This window comes from Puma concolor, chromosome C1 (assembly GCF_028749965.1).
Source record: "Puma concolor isolate L17-30 chromosome C1, mPumCon1.1.hap2, whole genome shotgun sequence".
NCBI lineage: Eukaryota > Metazoa > Chordata > Mammalia > Carnivora > Felidae > Puma > Puma concolor.
This window is the reverse complement of record NC_141674.1, coordinates 24,895,988-24,910,380: the sequence shown is the minus strand read 5'-3', so window position 1 is coordinate 24,910,380 and position 14,393 is coordinate 24,895,988. Positions and strand designations below refer to the sequence as shown.

Genomic DNA, 14,393 nt, shown 5'->3' with positions numbered 1-14,393 from the left:
ATCTCTTCTTCCAAATTTAGAGATGCTAACAAGAATGGAAATGTTTGAATTTTCTCTTCACAGTCTCTAACAGATGGGCTTTCTTGGACCAACAATCAGTACCATGGGTTTATTTTAAGTTGTGGCTAAAAGGTGGTGAAGACTGTCCTTTGTTTTGTGCCTAAGAATGAAATTCATCTAAGAATGAAAGTAAGAGGAAAAAACCCTAACATTTCGGGAATTAGATAAACAGTCCGTCTAAACCTTAATCTATAAATATATAGATGACTAGTTTTGGTGGAAATCCAGTCTAATACCTGTCCTTAGTAAGTCAGGTCAATCAATTGTTAGAAAGGAGGAGGAATGGAAGATGCTGAGTGCTTGCTATGCTGATGGCCCTCCTGAAATCTTAGATTCACACTTTATACATGACCCAAGAACAGAGAATCTCTCAGCTGGCTAAGGACCTAAAGAGCTGGCCTGGCACCAATAGGTCTTTAAGTAAATCAGTCAGACACTCTCCTTTGGAATGTGAGTGCGAGCTTTAGTAATGAAAATGAGAGAGAACACACAGGCAGGGCTCCGGGAGAGAACAGACACGTGAGACAGCTAATAGAAGCACTGGTCACAGAGAAAGATAAGTATGAGAATCACTGAGTCAGCAAGGAAAACCTGGACAGGGAACAAAGGCACCAGTTTCTGGGGGACATGGGGCCTGGATCTACGGCTGATTCTTTCTACTATGAGAACTGGCTATATTGTTGAGTGTCTAATCTTCATCTTCTCCTGTAAATCCTTAAACTCCAATTACTTAAAGGCAATCACAAGGTCTCTCTCTATTCCTTGCAATAAGAAAAAAAAAAAACCTAATACAGGAAAGGGAATGAAGAGGAAAAGAACAAAATATACTATATGGGTGCAGGCTACTGCTTTTATAAATACATTAATAAAATAGGAATAAAAAGGAAAAAGAGATGAGTGGAAAACAAGAATGCAAACATGTCACCTCTAGGTCAACAAAACTGCGATGATCTACTGCAAATCTTGACTGATTTCCTTGCAGACAGGGCAAAAAGCAGCAAAAGAAAGAAATAGGAATTATTATATATTATGTATTATATAACTCATTTTTGAAGTGATGTGTTAGGTAGGGGATACTGAGTGATATAGGAATGTCCTTGACAGTAATGCCAAATGCAAAATCAGAATTTACATAACCATTGCTGCTTGTGATCTCCAGGAAAAATCAAAGCAGAGACTTCCAGGCATGATGAATGGGCTTACCTCCTACTGTGAGCCAACTAGAAACTGGGCAAAATATATGAAACAACTGTTTTCAGACTGCTCAGAATCTTGATTCCCAAGAAGGGAAACCACTGAGGTGCACCTTGAAACTTCTTGTGAGTCTCTGAGTCTGTAACTTTTCAAAATAAAAAGTTTAAAATGAAGGCAAAACACTCTAAATAAACAAAAGCAAAGAGACTTCCTCACCAGCAGACCTACACTACAAGAAATTAAAAGTTCATCAGGAAAAAGGAAAGTAACAGATGGAAAAGAATCAAGAGCACTGAAAACAGTATGTGAGTAAATAGAAAATACTTTTTCTCATTTAAAAAAGTCTTTCAAAAATAACTGTTTAAAATAAAAATAATGTGTTGGGGCACCTGGGTGGCTCAATCGGTTGAACATCCAACTTCGGCTCAAGTCATGATCTCACGGTTCAAGAGTTCAAGCCCCACATCAGGCTGGCTGCTGTCAGCGCAGAGCCTGCTTTGGATCCTCGGTCCCCCTCTCTCTCCCTGTCCCCCTGCTCACGCTCTCTCAAAAATAAATAAACATTAAAAAAAAAAAAGTAAAAATAATGTGAAGTTAAATATATATATATATATATATATATATATATATATATATGTACAGTATATAAAAACAATTGCATAACAAAACAGACTGGAGATTTGGAAGTATATTGTTATTAGGGCTTTATGTGTTAAGTGGTGGATTATTTTGAAGATGGACTGATAAGTCAAAGATGCATATTGTCAACAACGGAATCACAGCTCTCAAAGTGTGTCTAAGAATCCCTGGGAGTCCCTCAATACCCTTCTGAGGCTTAACGAGGTCAGAATGATTTTCATAATAACACTAAGATGTTATTGTCTTTTCCACTTGCATTTCCACTGTGTAGGGTGCCTGTGTAAGGTGGCTCAGTCAGCTGAGCATCCAACTCTTGATTTTGGCTCAGGTCATGATCTTAGGTAGTGAGTTGGAGCCCCGTATCAGGGGATTCTCTGTTTGCCCCTCCTCTGCTCTCTCTCGTGCGTGTGTGCACTCTCTCTCAAAATAAATAAACATTTTTTAAAAAGTGTACTGTGGAGTTCTCAAGAGGCTGTACGACATGATTTAGAGTGCAGAACCACAAGTGAGGATCTAGCAGTCTTCTGTTTAGCCAGGCATTAAAAGAGATTTGTAAAATGTAAATCAATGCCATTCCTTTCCCAAAATTTTTGGTTTGATTTTCAAAAAGTTATTTTTAGAGGCACCTAGCTGGCTCAGTCAGTGGAGCCTGCAACTCTTGATCTCAGGGTCATGAGTTGAAACCCCATGTAGAGGTTACTTTTTTAAGAAAGTTATTTTTATTTATTTATTTTTTAAATATTTATTTTTGAGAGACAGAGAGAGAATGTGTGGGGAAGGGGCAGAGAGAGAGAGAGGGAGACACAGAATTTGAAGAAGGCTCCAGGCTCTGAGCCATCAGCACAGAGCCCGAGGCAGGGCTCGAACCCACAAATCATGAGATCATGACCTGAGCCGAAGTCGGACACTTAACCAACTGAGCCACCCAGGCACCCTTACTGCATTTTTTCAAAATGTTTATTTTGAGAGTGGGGGCAGAGAGAGAGATACAGACAGACAGAGAATCCCAAGCAGGCTCCACGCTGTCGGCGCAGAGCCTGACGCGGGCCTCCAACTCATGAACCATGAGGTCATGACTTCAGCCGAAATCCTTAACCAAGTTAACTTATACATTTTACATAATTCCAATGAAAATATCATCAGAATTTTTCCTGGAGCTTAAATTTTTATTATAAAGTTAACTTGGAAGAACAAATAAGCAACAAATAGTGAGAAAAAAATGGGGGAATGGGTGCAATGGTGTACATGACAGACTGCTGACCTTAGTAGATGTAAAAACATATTATAAGGTCACTATAATTAAAAGGGTATAGCATTCTTCCCTGTATAAACAGGGAAGACCAAAAAAAGAAGAGAAAACAACACTTTAGAAATAGATGCAACTGTATATGAACATTTAATATATAATAATCATGACCTGAACTGAAATCAAGAGACGAATACTTAACTGACTGAGCCACCCAGGTGCCTCCTCCAAAAATTATTTTTAGTAAAAACACATTATTTCTGTTAACGTGCAATGAGTTTATTATCTTAAAATATATTAATAAAAAATAATTTTTCAGTTCTTTTAATATGATTAAGTATAGACAGATGTAACCCACACAAACAAAAACACTTTTTGGGGTCCTAAATTTGCAAAAGTGTAACTGGGTCCTGAGACCAAAACCTCGTGAGAACCACTACCCTAGAACGACCATGAAAAATAAAACAAAGAGGTATAGAATGGAGATGAAATGGAATACTAAAAAATACTGTAAAAACAGCAAAAAAAGGGGACTCCTGGCTGGCTCAGTCAGTGAAGCTGTGACTCTTGATTTCAGGTCATGAGTTCAAACCCCATGTTGGGTGTGGATGGAACCTACTTAAAAAATTTTTTTAAAAATAAAAACTAGAGGGGCGCCTGGGTGGCTCAGTCGGTTGAGCGCCCGACTTCAGCCCAGGTCATGATCTCGCGGTCCATGAGTTCGATCCCCACGTCGGGCTCTGTGCTGACAGCTTGGAGCCTGGAGCCTGTTTCAGATTCTGTGTCTCCCTCTCTCTCTGACCCTCCCCTGTTCACGCTCTGTCTCTGTCTCAAAAATAAATAAACATTAAAAAAATTAAAAATAAAATTAAATAAAATAAAAAAATAAAAACTAGCAATAATAATAAAGAGCCTTGAAAAAAAAAGTCAAGAAAAGATGAAAGAAAAAACAAAGAACAGATAGACAAACAGAAAACAAGTAACAAGATGGCAGATTTAAAACCAACCATACTGACTGGACTCACACTTAAATTAGAAGACTGAGATTATGAGGGGCGCCTGGGTGGCTCAGTCAGTTAAGCATCCGACCTTGACTCAGGTCATGATCTCACTGTTCATAAGTTCGAGCCCCATATCAGGCTCTGTGCCAATAGCTCAGAACCTGGAGCCTGCTTTGGATTCTGTGTCTGCCTCTCTCTCTGCCCCTCCCCTGCTGGCACTCTGTGTCCCTCTCTCAAAAATAAACATTAAAAAAAAAAAAGAAGACTCAGATTGAGGTGGGGAGAAAAAAAAGCCACACTCAACTATATAGTGTCTACAAGACATCCACAAAGATATGAGGGGCACTGGCTGGCTCAGTTGGAGGAGTGTGCAATTCTTGATCTTGGAGTTGTGAGTTTGAGTCCCATGTTGGGGGTAGAGATTACTTAAAAAAAAAAAAAAAAAAAAAACACACACATCATGCATACAGTAGTGAAAAGAAAGTTGGAATAGTTACATTAATATGAAACAAAGTGACTCCAAAACAGAATATTAATAAAAATGTAAGTACTGAATGTTGCTAAGAGTAAAAAAAAGTTCATAATGATAAAGGTGTCAATTTATCAAGACATGTAATATTCCTATAAGTGTATGCATCCAATAGCAGAGATTCAAAACACACAAGGCAAAAACTGACAGAACTGAAAGGAAAAACATGAAAATCCACAATTAGAGTTGGAGGTATTTAAACACTCCTTTTAGTAAGAAAATCTGTAAGGATATATAATTGAACACCACCAGCAACCAACAAAACCGTACTAAAATGTATAGAACACTCCACCAACATCAGAAATATATATTTTCAAGTGCACAGGGAACATTCACCAAAACAGACCATATGGTGGGCTATAAAAATAAGACTCGGCATATTTAAAAGAAGTGAACTCATACTGAGAATATTCTCTGACCACAACGGGATTAAGCTAGAAATAAGAAGATTGCTGAAGAGTCCCAAATATGTGGAAATTAAGCAACACACTTCTAATTACCCATAGGTCAAAGAAGTAATCACAAGGGAAATTAGAAATTGCTTTGAGCCAAATGAAAATGAAAATATATCAAAATTTGTGGGATGCACCTAAGTAGCACTTAAAGGGAAAACCTGTGACTTTAAATGCTTGCAGAAAATAGAAAGGTCTCAGATCAGTGATTTAACCTTCCATATTAAAAAGCTAGAAAACAAAAGCAAATTAAACCCACAGTAAGTGGAAGGAAAGAAACAACAAAGTGTAGAAAAAAATTAAATGTAATAGCCAAAACCAATATAGAAATATGAAACTAAAAATCTACTTTGGGGGAAAAAAATCAGTAAAACTGACAAACGTTAGAATTGAAACAGTGACCATCACTACAGATCCTACAGTAATTAAAGGAATCTTTAGGGAAACATTATAAATAATTTTATGCCAATAAACTCATCAACTTAGATAAAATGGACAAATTCCCTATAAGACAAAATTTTATTTTATTTTTTTATTTTAAAAAAAAAATTTTTTTTTAACGTTTATTTATTTTTGAGACAGAGAGAGACAGAGCATGAACGGGGGAGGGTCAGAGAGAGGGACACACAGAATCGGAAACAGGCTCCAGGCTCCGAGCTGTCAGCACAGAGCCTGACGCGGGGCTCGAACTCATGGACCGTGAGATCGTGACCTGAGCCGAAGTTGGCCGCTCAACCAACTGAGCCACCCAGGCGCCCCTATAAGACAAAATTTTAAAATGGACTCAAAGATAAAGAAATTCTGAAAAGCCCTGAATCTTTTACATCTATACTTTGACACCTTGCCAAAAAGAAAACTCCAGGGTTGGATGGCTTCACTGATACATTCTATCAAACATTTAAAGGAAGAAATGATACCAATCCTATGTAAACTGAGAAAACATTTCCCTACTCATTTTATGAAGCCAGTATTACCACAATATTTAAACTAGAGAACAATACAAGAAAAACTAAAACCCAATACTCCTTATTAACAAGATGTAAAAACTGTTAAAAATATTAGCAAACTGAATTAAGGATAATTCATGAAGATCAATGAGTTTATCCAAGGAATGCAAGTTGGCATAAGAGTCAAAACTCAATAAATGTAATACACCATATTACAGAAAAAAGGAGAAATACCAATATGACCTTCTAAATAAATGCAGAAAATTCAACTAACAAAATTCACCACCCATTTATGATAAAAACTCCAATCAAACTACAAACAGAAGGGGAACTTCCTCAACCAAACTACCAATAGAAGGGGAACTTCCTCAAACCTGAACAAAGGGTATCTATGATAAATATACAGCTAATATCACAGTTAATTTACTAGAGATCCTAGCCAGTGCAATAAGGCAAGAAAAGTAAACAAAAGGCCTATATAGATGGGAAAAGAAGAAACAAGCTGTCCTTATTTGCAGATATTATCATGTTAACACAGATAATCCTAAGAGATTTATTAAAAAGTTACCAAAAGTATCAAAACCACAATAAGATATCACCTCATACCAGTGAGTATCAAAACAACAAAAAATAACAAGTATTGGCAAGGATGTGGAGAATAGGGAACCTTCGTGCAGTATTAGTAGGAACATAAATTGGTACAACCACTATGGAAATGGTATGGAGTTTCCTCAAAAAATTAAAAATAGAAATACCCTATGACCCAGTAATTCCACAACTGGGTAATTACCCACAGAAAATGAAAACACCAATTTGAAATGATATATGCACCCCTATGTTTATTGTGGCATTATTTACAATAGCTAAGATATGGAAGCAACCTGTCTATAATAGATGAATGGATAAAGAAGATGTCACACATGTGGGGTGGTTGGGTGTCCGACTTTGGCTCAGGTCATTATCTCATGGTCCGTGGGTTTGAGCCCCACGTGGGGCTCTGTGCTGACGGCTCAGAGCCTGGAGCCTGCTTCAGATTCTGTGTATCCCTCTCTGCCCCTCCCCTGCTCACACACTGTTTCTTTCTCTCCAGATATAAACATTAAAAAAAAAGTTTAGGAAAAAAGATGTCTCTCTCTCACACACACACACACACACACACACACACACACACACACACAGAGGAATATTAGTCAGCCATAAAAAAGACTGAGATCTTATCATTTGCAACAAAATAGATAGACCTAGATGGTATAATGCTGAACAAAATAAGTCAGAGGACAAATACCATGAGTTCACTTATATATGGAATCTAAAAACAAAACAAACAAACAAAACAAAAATCTCAAAAAGACTCTTAAACACAGAGAGTAAACTGTTAATTGCCAGCAGGAAGGCAGGTGGGGAAATGGGTGAAATAAAGGAGATTACGAGGTACAAATTTCCAGTTATAAAATAAATAACTCATGGAGATGAGAAGTACAGCATATAGAATATAGTCAATAATATTGAGTAACACTGTATGATGGCAGATGGTAACTACACTTATGGTGGTGACCATCTATTACATTATAAAAAAGCATTAGGATACCGACGAATTTAACAAAATATGTACAATAAAAACGACAAAATGTTATTGACAGAAAAAAAGCTACTGACAGAAATTAAAGAGGCCATAAATAAATGGAGAAATATATCCTGTTCACAGGTTAGAAGGCTTACTATTGTTATGATGTCAGTTCTCCCCAAACTGATCTATTATAGATTCAACACAATCCCAATGAAATACCCAACAGGTGTTTTTGAACAAACTGACAAGCTAAAGTTAATTTTTAAGAAAATTATAGAAATCTAAACAATTTCAAGACTTGCTCTACAGTTATAGTAATCAAGACAGTAGAATATTGGCATAAAACATATATATATATATGCATATATATATATACATATATATACACATATATATATACATACACACACACACACACACACACACACACACACACACACACACACACACACATATGTCAAACAAAACAGAGAATTTAGAAACCCATGGAAAGGATAATCTATTCAAAAAATTTAGAACTAAATATTCATATACAAAAAAAAACCCTTAAGCCTTTGCAGTATAAAACCCATAATAAATAGTATGATCACTTTGCAAAAGTTATACAAACCCTATATGACTCAGCAATTCCATTCCTAATCATTTACCCTGGAGAAATGAAAACACATATCCATACAAAAACCCATGTATGACTGTTCATAGATGCTTTATCCATAACAGCCAAAAACTAGAGACACAGATGTCTTTCAACAAGTGACTAGATTAAACTACAGTATATTAATACAAGGAAAAATTCAACGGCAAAAGTACAGAACTACTGATACACATAGCAACATGGATAAATATCTTAAAATTATTCCAAGTAAAAGAAGCCAAACACAAAAGAGCACATACTGCATGATTCCATTTATATGAAACTCTAGAAAAGACAAATCTAATTATAGTGACCAAAAAGAAATCCGTGCTTTCCCAGTGCAGGAGTGGGATAGAGACAAAATGACTGAGATGGAGCGCAGGGAAAATTTGGGGGATGGTGGGAATGTTCTATCAATCTTGATTGTTGTGATGATTTAACAGGTGCATAACTTTGTCAAAGTTCAGCAAAAAGTACACTTAAAATGGGTGCATTTTAGGGGTGCCTGGGTGGCTCAGTCAGTTAAGTGCCTAACTCTTGATTTTGGCTCAGGTCGACCTCACGGTTTGGGAGTTCAAGCCCCACGTTGGGCTCCAGGCTGGCAGCATGGAGCCTTGCTTGGGATTCTCTCTCTCCCTCTCTTTCTGCCCCTACCCCACTTGCTCTCTCTCTCAAAATAAATAAATAAACTTAAAAAAAAAAGCCACTATAAAATGGGTGCATTTTGTTGCATGTAAAGTATAGATCAATAAATCTGATTAAAAACACAGGTCAAGGCATACATCCAGAGAAACAGATTGACTGCATGAATTTATCTTCTCCTACTCCTAACATCCCTTACTAAATTAGAAAAAAAAAAAAAAGACTCAAATAGATGGTCTTAGCAACCATCTAAAGAAACTAGAAAAAGAGCAAATGAAACCCAAAGTAAGCAGAAAAAAAGGACATAGTAAGTATCAGAATGGAAATCAATGAAATAGAAAACAGAAAAATAGAGAAAAATCAGTGAAACAAAAGCTGGATTCTTTTTTAAAGAAGGAATTACATAATAGTGTTCATAAATTTTTAGCCAGACTGATTAGAAGAGAGAAAACACAATTACTGATACCAAGAATGGGAGGATGACATCACTAAAGAAAACTATATAAAAGGCTAATGAGGGAATGTTATTAACTTCCTGCTAATAAATTTAACAACTCGGATGAAATAGTCAAAGTCCTTGAAAGACCACCAAAGCTCACCCAGGAAGAGATACCATTTCTTCTATATAAACTCTTCTGGAAAATTTGAAGAGGTAGAAATAGTTCCTAATTCATTCCTTGAGACCAACATTACTCTGATACCAAGACCAAATCAAGAGATTATAGAGAAGTATAAAACAATACCCCTAAGGCGGATATGAAAATTCATAACAAAATTTTAACAAATCAACCCAATGCTATCATTATAAGGATAACACCTTAAGACCAAGTGCAGAATGCATAAGACCAGGAATGCAAAACTGGCTTAACATTAGAAAATCAAATAATACAATTCTCAATTAATGGACTTTAAAAAACACAACAGCACTGTATGATCATCTCAACAGATGCAGAGGAAGTATTTAATAAAATCCAACATCTATTTCTAATATAACTCTCAACGAGCTATAAATAGGAGAGAACATCCTAAAGTTGATAAAGGGTATCTAAGAGAAACCTAAAATAATAATTAATGGTGAAAGACTAAATGTCTTCTTCCTAAGATCAGCAACAAGTTGCTTGTACTACTTGTATTAAACACTGTACTGGAGGTTCTAGCCAGTGCAATATGGCAAGAAAAGCCAATAAAAAGCATCCATATTGGAAGGGAGCAAGTAAAAATGTGTTTATTTGCTGATGACATGATCACAGATGTAGAAACTGATGCAATCTACAAAATAGGTACCAAAACGAACTAGTGAATTCAGCAAAGCTGCAGAATATAAGGTCAATGTACAAAAATCAACTGAATTTCTATACACCAGCATGAACAATCCTTTGTAAATATGGGAGGATCTGGAATTTATACACTGCTGGTGAGAATATAAAATGGTACAACCACTTTGGGAAATAGTTTGGTAGTTTCTTAAAACAAACAAAAACAAAAAACAGCTAAACATACACCTACAATCTGATCCAATCATTTTACCACTAGATTTTTACTCGAGAGAAATGAAAGCATATCCATACAAAGATTTGTACATGAATGTTCATAACAGCTTTATTTGTAATAGCCAAAATTTGGAAACAACCCAAATACCCATCAATAGGTGAATGGATAAACAAACTGTGGTATATTTATATAATGGAATACTACTCAGCAATGAATAGGAATAAACTATCAAAATGATGAATTTCAAAATAATTATGCTTCAAGAAAGAAGCTAGTATATACTATATGATTCTGTTTACATAAAATTCTAGAAATTACAAACTATAGTGACAGCAGATCAGTGGTTGCCTGGGGAATAAAGGAGTCAAGGAAAGGTAGGAGGGAGGAACTATAAAGAGACACAAAGAAAATTTGGGGTGTGGTATGCTTATCTCAGTTGCATGAGTTTCATGGGTGTATACAAATGTCAAAACTCGACAAGTTGTATACTTTAAATTTGTGCAGTTTACTAAATTTCAATTACAATAAAAAAGAAACAAAATCTTGAGGTAAGAAATTAGTTCATAAAAAAGAACAACACAATATGCAAAGGGAACAAAACAGGAAAAGGCTCTCAGAAATCATAAATGTGAATATAAAAATAAAGAAGTCAAGGGGCGTCTGGGTGGCTCAATCTGTTAAGCACCAGACTTGTAGTTTCAACTCAGGTCATGATCTCATAGTTTCATGAGTTTGAGCCCCGCATCTGGCTCTCTGCTGGCAGCACAGAGCCTGCTTGGGATTCTCTCTCTCTCCCTCTCTCTCTGCCCCTCCCCTGCTCATGCTGTCTTTGTCTCTATCAAAATAAACTTAGAAAAAAAAAAAAAAAAAAGGAAAGAAGTCAGTAAGAAAAAAATATCCCAGCAAGTAGAACACTTTGCATAATATAATGGATAAAGAGAAGACCCTAAGAACTTCCAGAGAGAAAAAGACAGTTACACAAAAAGGAATAAACATTAAATTAATAAAAGACTTCTTAACAAGAAGACTAGATGTAGGTCTCCAAAATTCTGAATAAAAATGATTTTCCATTTAGAATTCTCTACCAAACTACCAATCAAGTATGGCAATAAAGACGTTTGCAGATAATGGAGGGCCGTCCAAATTTATGTCACACTTTCTTAGAAATTCTCAGAGAAGGTGCTCCACCAAAACAGATCAAGAGGAAGAAATAGGGGTCCAGGAACAAGAGTCAACTGAGGAGGGCAGCAAAAAGAAATAACAGGATGATAGCTCTGCAGCAAAGCTGGAGAACAAGCAGTATAAATTGGAGCAGAAGGACGCAAGGCTCTAGGAAGGTCTCCAGAAAAAATTATTAAAGGAATTGATAGATTACTAGGTATGTTTGTGCATTTGTAGAGGGGCACAACCCAGACACACAGACAACATAGATAAGGATATAAACTGCAAAAAGATTAAAGACAAATTAATTTGTAGTTTAAAAAATAAGTGAGGTAGGGGCACCTGGGTGGCTCAGTCACTTGAGCATCTGACTGGCTCAGGTCATGATCTCATGGTTCATGAGTTCAAGCCCCACATCTGGCTCACTGCTATTAGCGCAGAGCCTACTTTGGATCCTTTGTCCTCTTCTCTCCCCTGCCTGTGCTCGCTCTCTCTCTCTCTGTCAAAAATAAACATTAAAAAAAATAATAATAAATAAAAAATAAGTGAGAGAATGAATTACTCCAGAAAAATAAATTATTCAAGAAAATGAAACTATAGTATAGTGCTTGGCTTGGCAGTGAACGATATTTACATAGTTGTAATACTGATGAATACTTAACCACCATAAGGGCAGCTACTCCCAGAAAACAGAACATAACAAGTGCTGGGAGTGCAGAGAAACTGGAATCCTTGTGCACTACTGGTGGGACTGTAAAATAGTACAACCACTATGTTAAACAGTAAGGAAGTTCCTCAAAAACTTCAAAGTAGAACTACCATACCATCTAGCAATACTTCTGGGTACATATCCAAAAGAATTGAAAGCAGGGTCTTGAGGAGATATCTGCACACCCATGTTCACAGCAGCATCATTCACAATAGCCAAGAAATGGAGGCAACTCAAATGTCTATTGAAGGATGAATGGATAAACAAACTGTGGCATATACATGGAATGGATTATTATTCAGCCATAAGAAGGAAGGAAATTCTGACACATGCTACACCACGGAGGACATTATACTAAATGAAATAATCCAATCACAAAAAGGTAAGTGCTGTTTGACTCCACTTATATGAGGTATCTAAAATAGGCAAATTCACAGAAACAGAAATTAGCATGGCAGTTACCAGGGTTTATAGGGAAGGGGAAAAGGCTAGTTGTTTTATAATGGGTTTGATAAGATAAGAAAGTTCTGTAGATGTTTTACAACAATGTGAATAAACTTGACACTACTGAACTGCACACTTAAAAACTGTTTAATTGTGGGGTGCCGGGGTGGCTCAGATGGTTGTGTCTGACTCTCGGTTTCAGCTCAGGTCATGATCTCACAGTTCATTGAGTTCAAGCCCAGCATTGGGCTCCATGCTGACAGTGAGGAGCCTGCTTGGGATTCTCTCCCTCTCTCTTTCTCTGTCCCTCCCCTGGTCACGTTCTCCCCTCCACCCCAACTCTCTCTCTCTCTCAAAATAAATAAATAAACTTAAAAAAATGATTTAATTGGTCAATTGGTATTACTTTTCTTACCATAATTTAAAAAAAGATTAATGGGGTCATGTCAGAAGACACAGGAGCCCACTTGGAAGGAAGGAGTCCCCACTGGTCAAACTTGAGACAAACAGAATTTTAAAAAGTCATGACTATATATAATGACCACTGTAACATTAATTTTTAAGAATCTATGAGGTAATAGTGATACTAAAAAAGTCTTTATAGAAGAATGGAAGGTATTCATTGCAAAAGAAATTATATTAGAAATTATTTAGAAAATGAATACTTTCTATGCAATTCTCTGTGTAGTAGCTGTTAGGCAAGGATCATCAATGAATACTAAAACAATTAAGAATTGTTGTGGAACAGGATATTCAAATGATACCAAAGCAACACCCACAGATGACTTACTAATTACAAAGGGGAAAATGCACCTTACAATGGAAAGATATGACAGTTAACACTTTAACAAAGTGATCAAACTTAGCATCACTATTAGAACACCATGCCAAAAAGAAAAAAGAACACCCTGTTACTGTGTGGTGTCCCCTAATCTGATAAAGATCGAATACATAACAGTGCCCATGAATTATACCAGTCAAAAATGCTTACTCTGAATCTAATCCCTCCTCCAGATCCAACTTCCAATATATAGGAAATACAGGGGATAGAGGAACAAGTTAAATGACACCACAGGGAAACAATCAGACACAATTCAGAATGTGAGACAATCTACAAAACAAGTGACCTAGATTAAGAGAGACTAAGGAGACAATAATTAAACACATGAACCTTGATTCGATCCTGTTTGAACAGTTTACAAGAAGACATTTTTGGGACAACTGGGGAAACTGGAATATAAACTAGATACTAGATGATTTTTAAAAATCATGATTAAGTATATATTTCCAATAAACATAAATAAAAAATGTTTAACCTCACTAATTATTAAAACAAAATATGTTAAAATTTACCTATCAAATTGGTGACAATAAAAATTAATACATTTTTTGGGGGGCAGGACAATCTGGTAACATGTAACAGAGGTTTTTAAAATATTTATATACTTTACCCAGCAATTCCACTTCTAGGTATTCATCCTATAGAAATAAGAGTTGTACATAAATATTTATTGACCAGAATGTTCACTGCAGCATTACTAATGAAAATGGGCACAACCTAATTATCCAAATGGAATAATAAATTATATAATACTTTCTAATCATTAAAAATCTTAATTTGAGATAATTAACATGAAAAGGTCCTTAGAAGACATTAAGTATATGGAAGAGAATAGT

At 36.0% G+C, this 14,393-nt stretch overlaps 1 protein-coding gene across 10 annotated transcripts in view; it reads right to left on the bottom strand.

Moving 5' to 3' along the window:
* Positions 1-14,393, bottom strand: part of S100PBP (S100P binding protein) — a 47,916-nt gene that overhangs the window by 8,793 nt on the left and 24,730 nt on the right. Inside the window, exon 6 of one of the 10 annotated variants that reach the window (XR_015254592.1) lies at positions 14,168-14,195. The exons of the other annotated variants lie outside the window; for them this stretch is intronic. The gene's annotated coding sequence lies outside the window, so the exon portion shown is untranslated. The remainder of the gene's footprint in view (positions 1-14,167; positions 14,196-14,393) is intronic. 10 annotated transcript variants of the gene reach the window in all.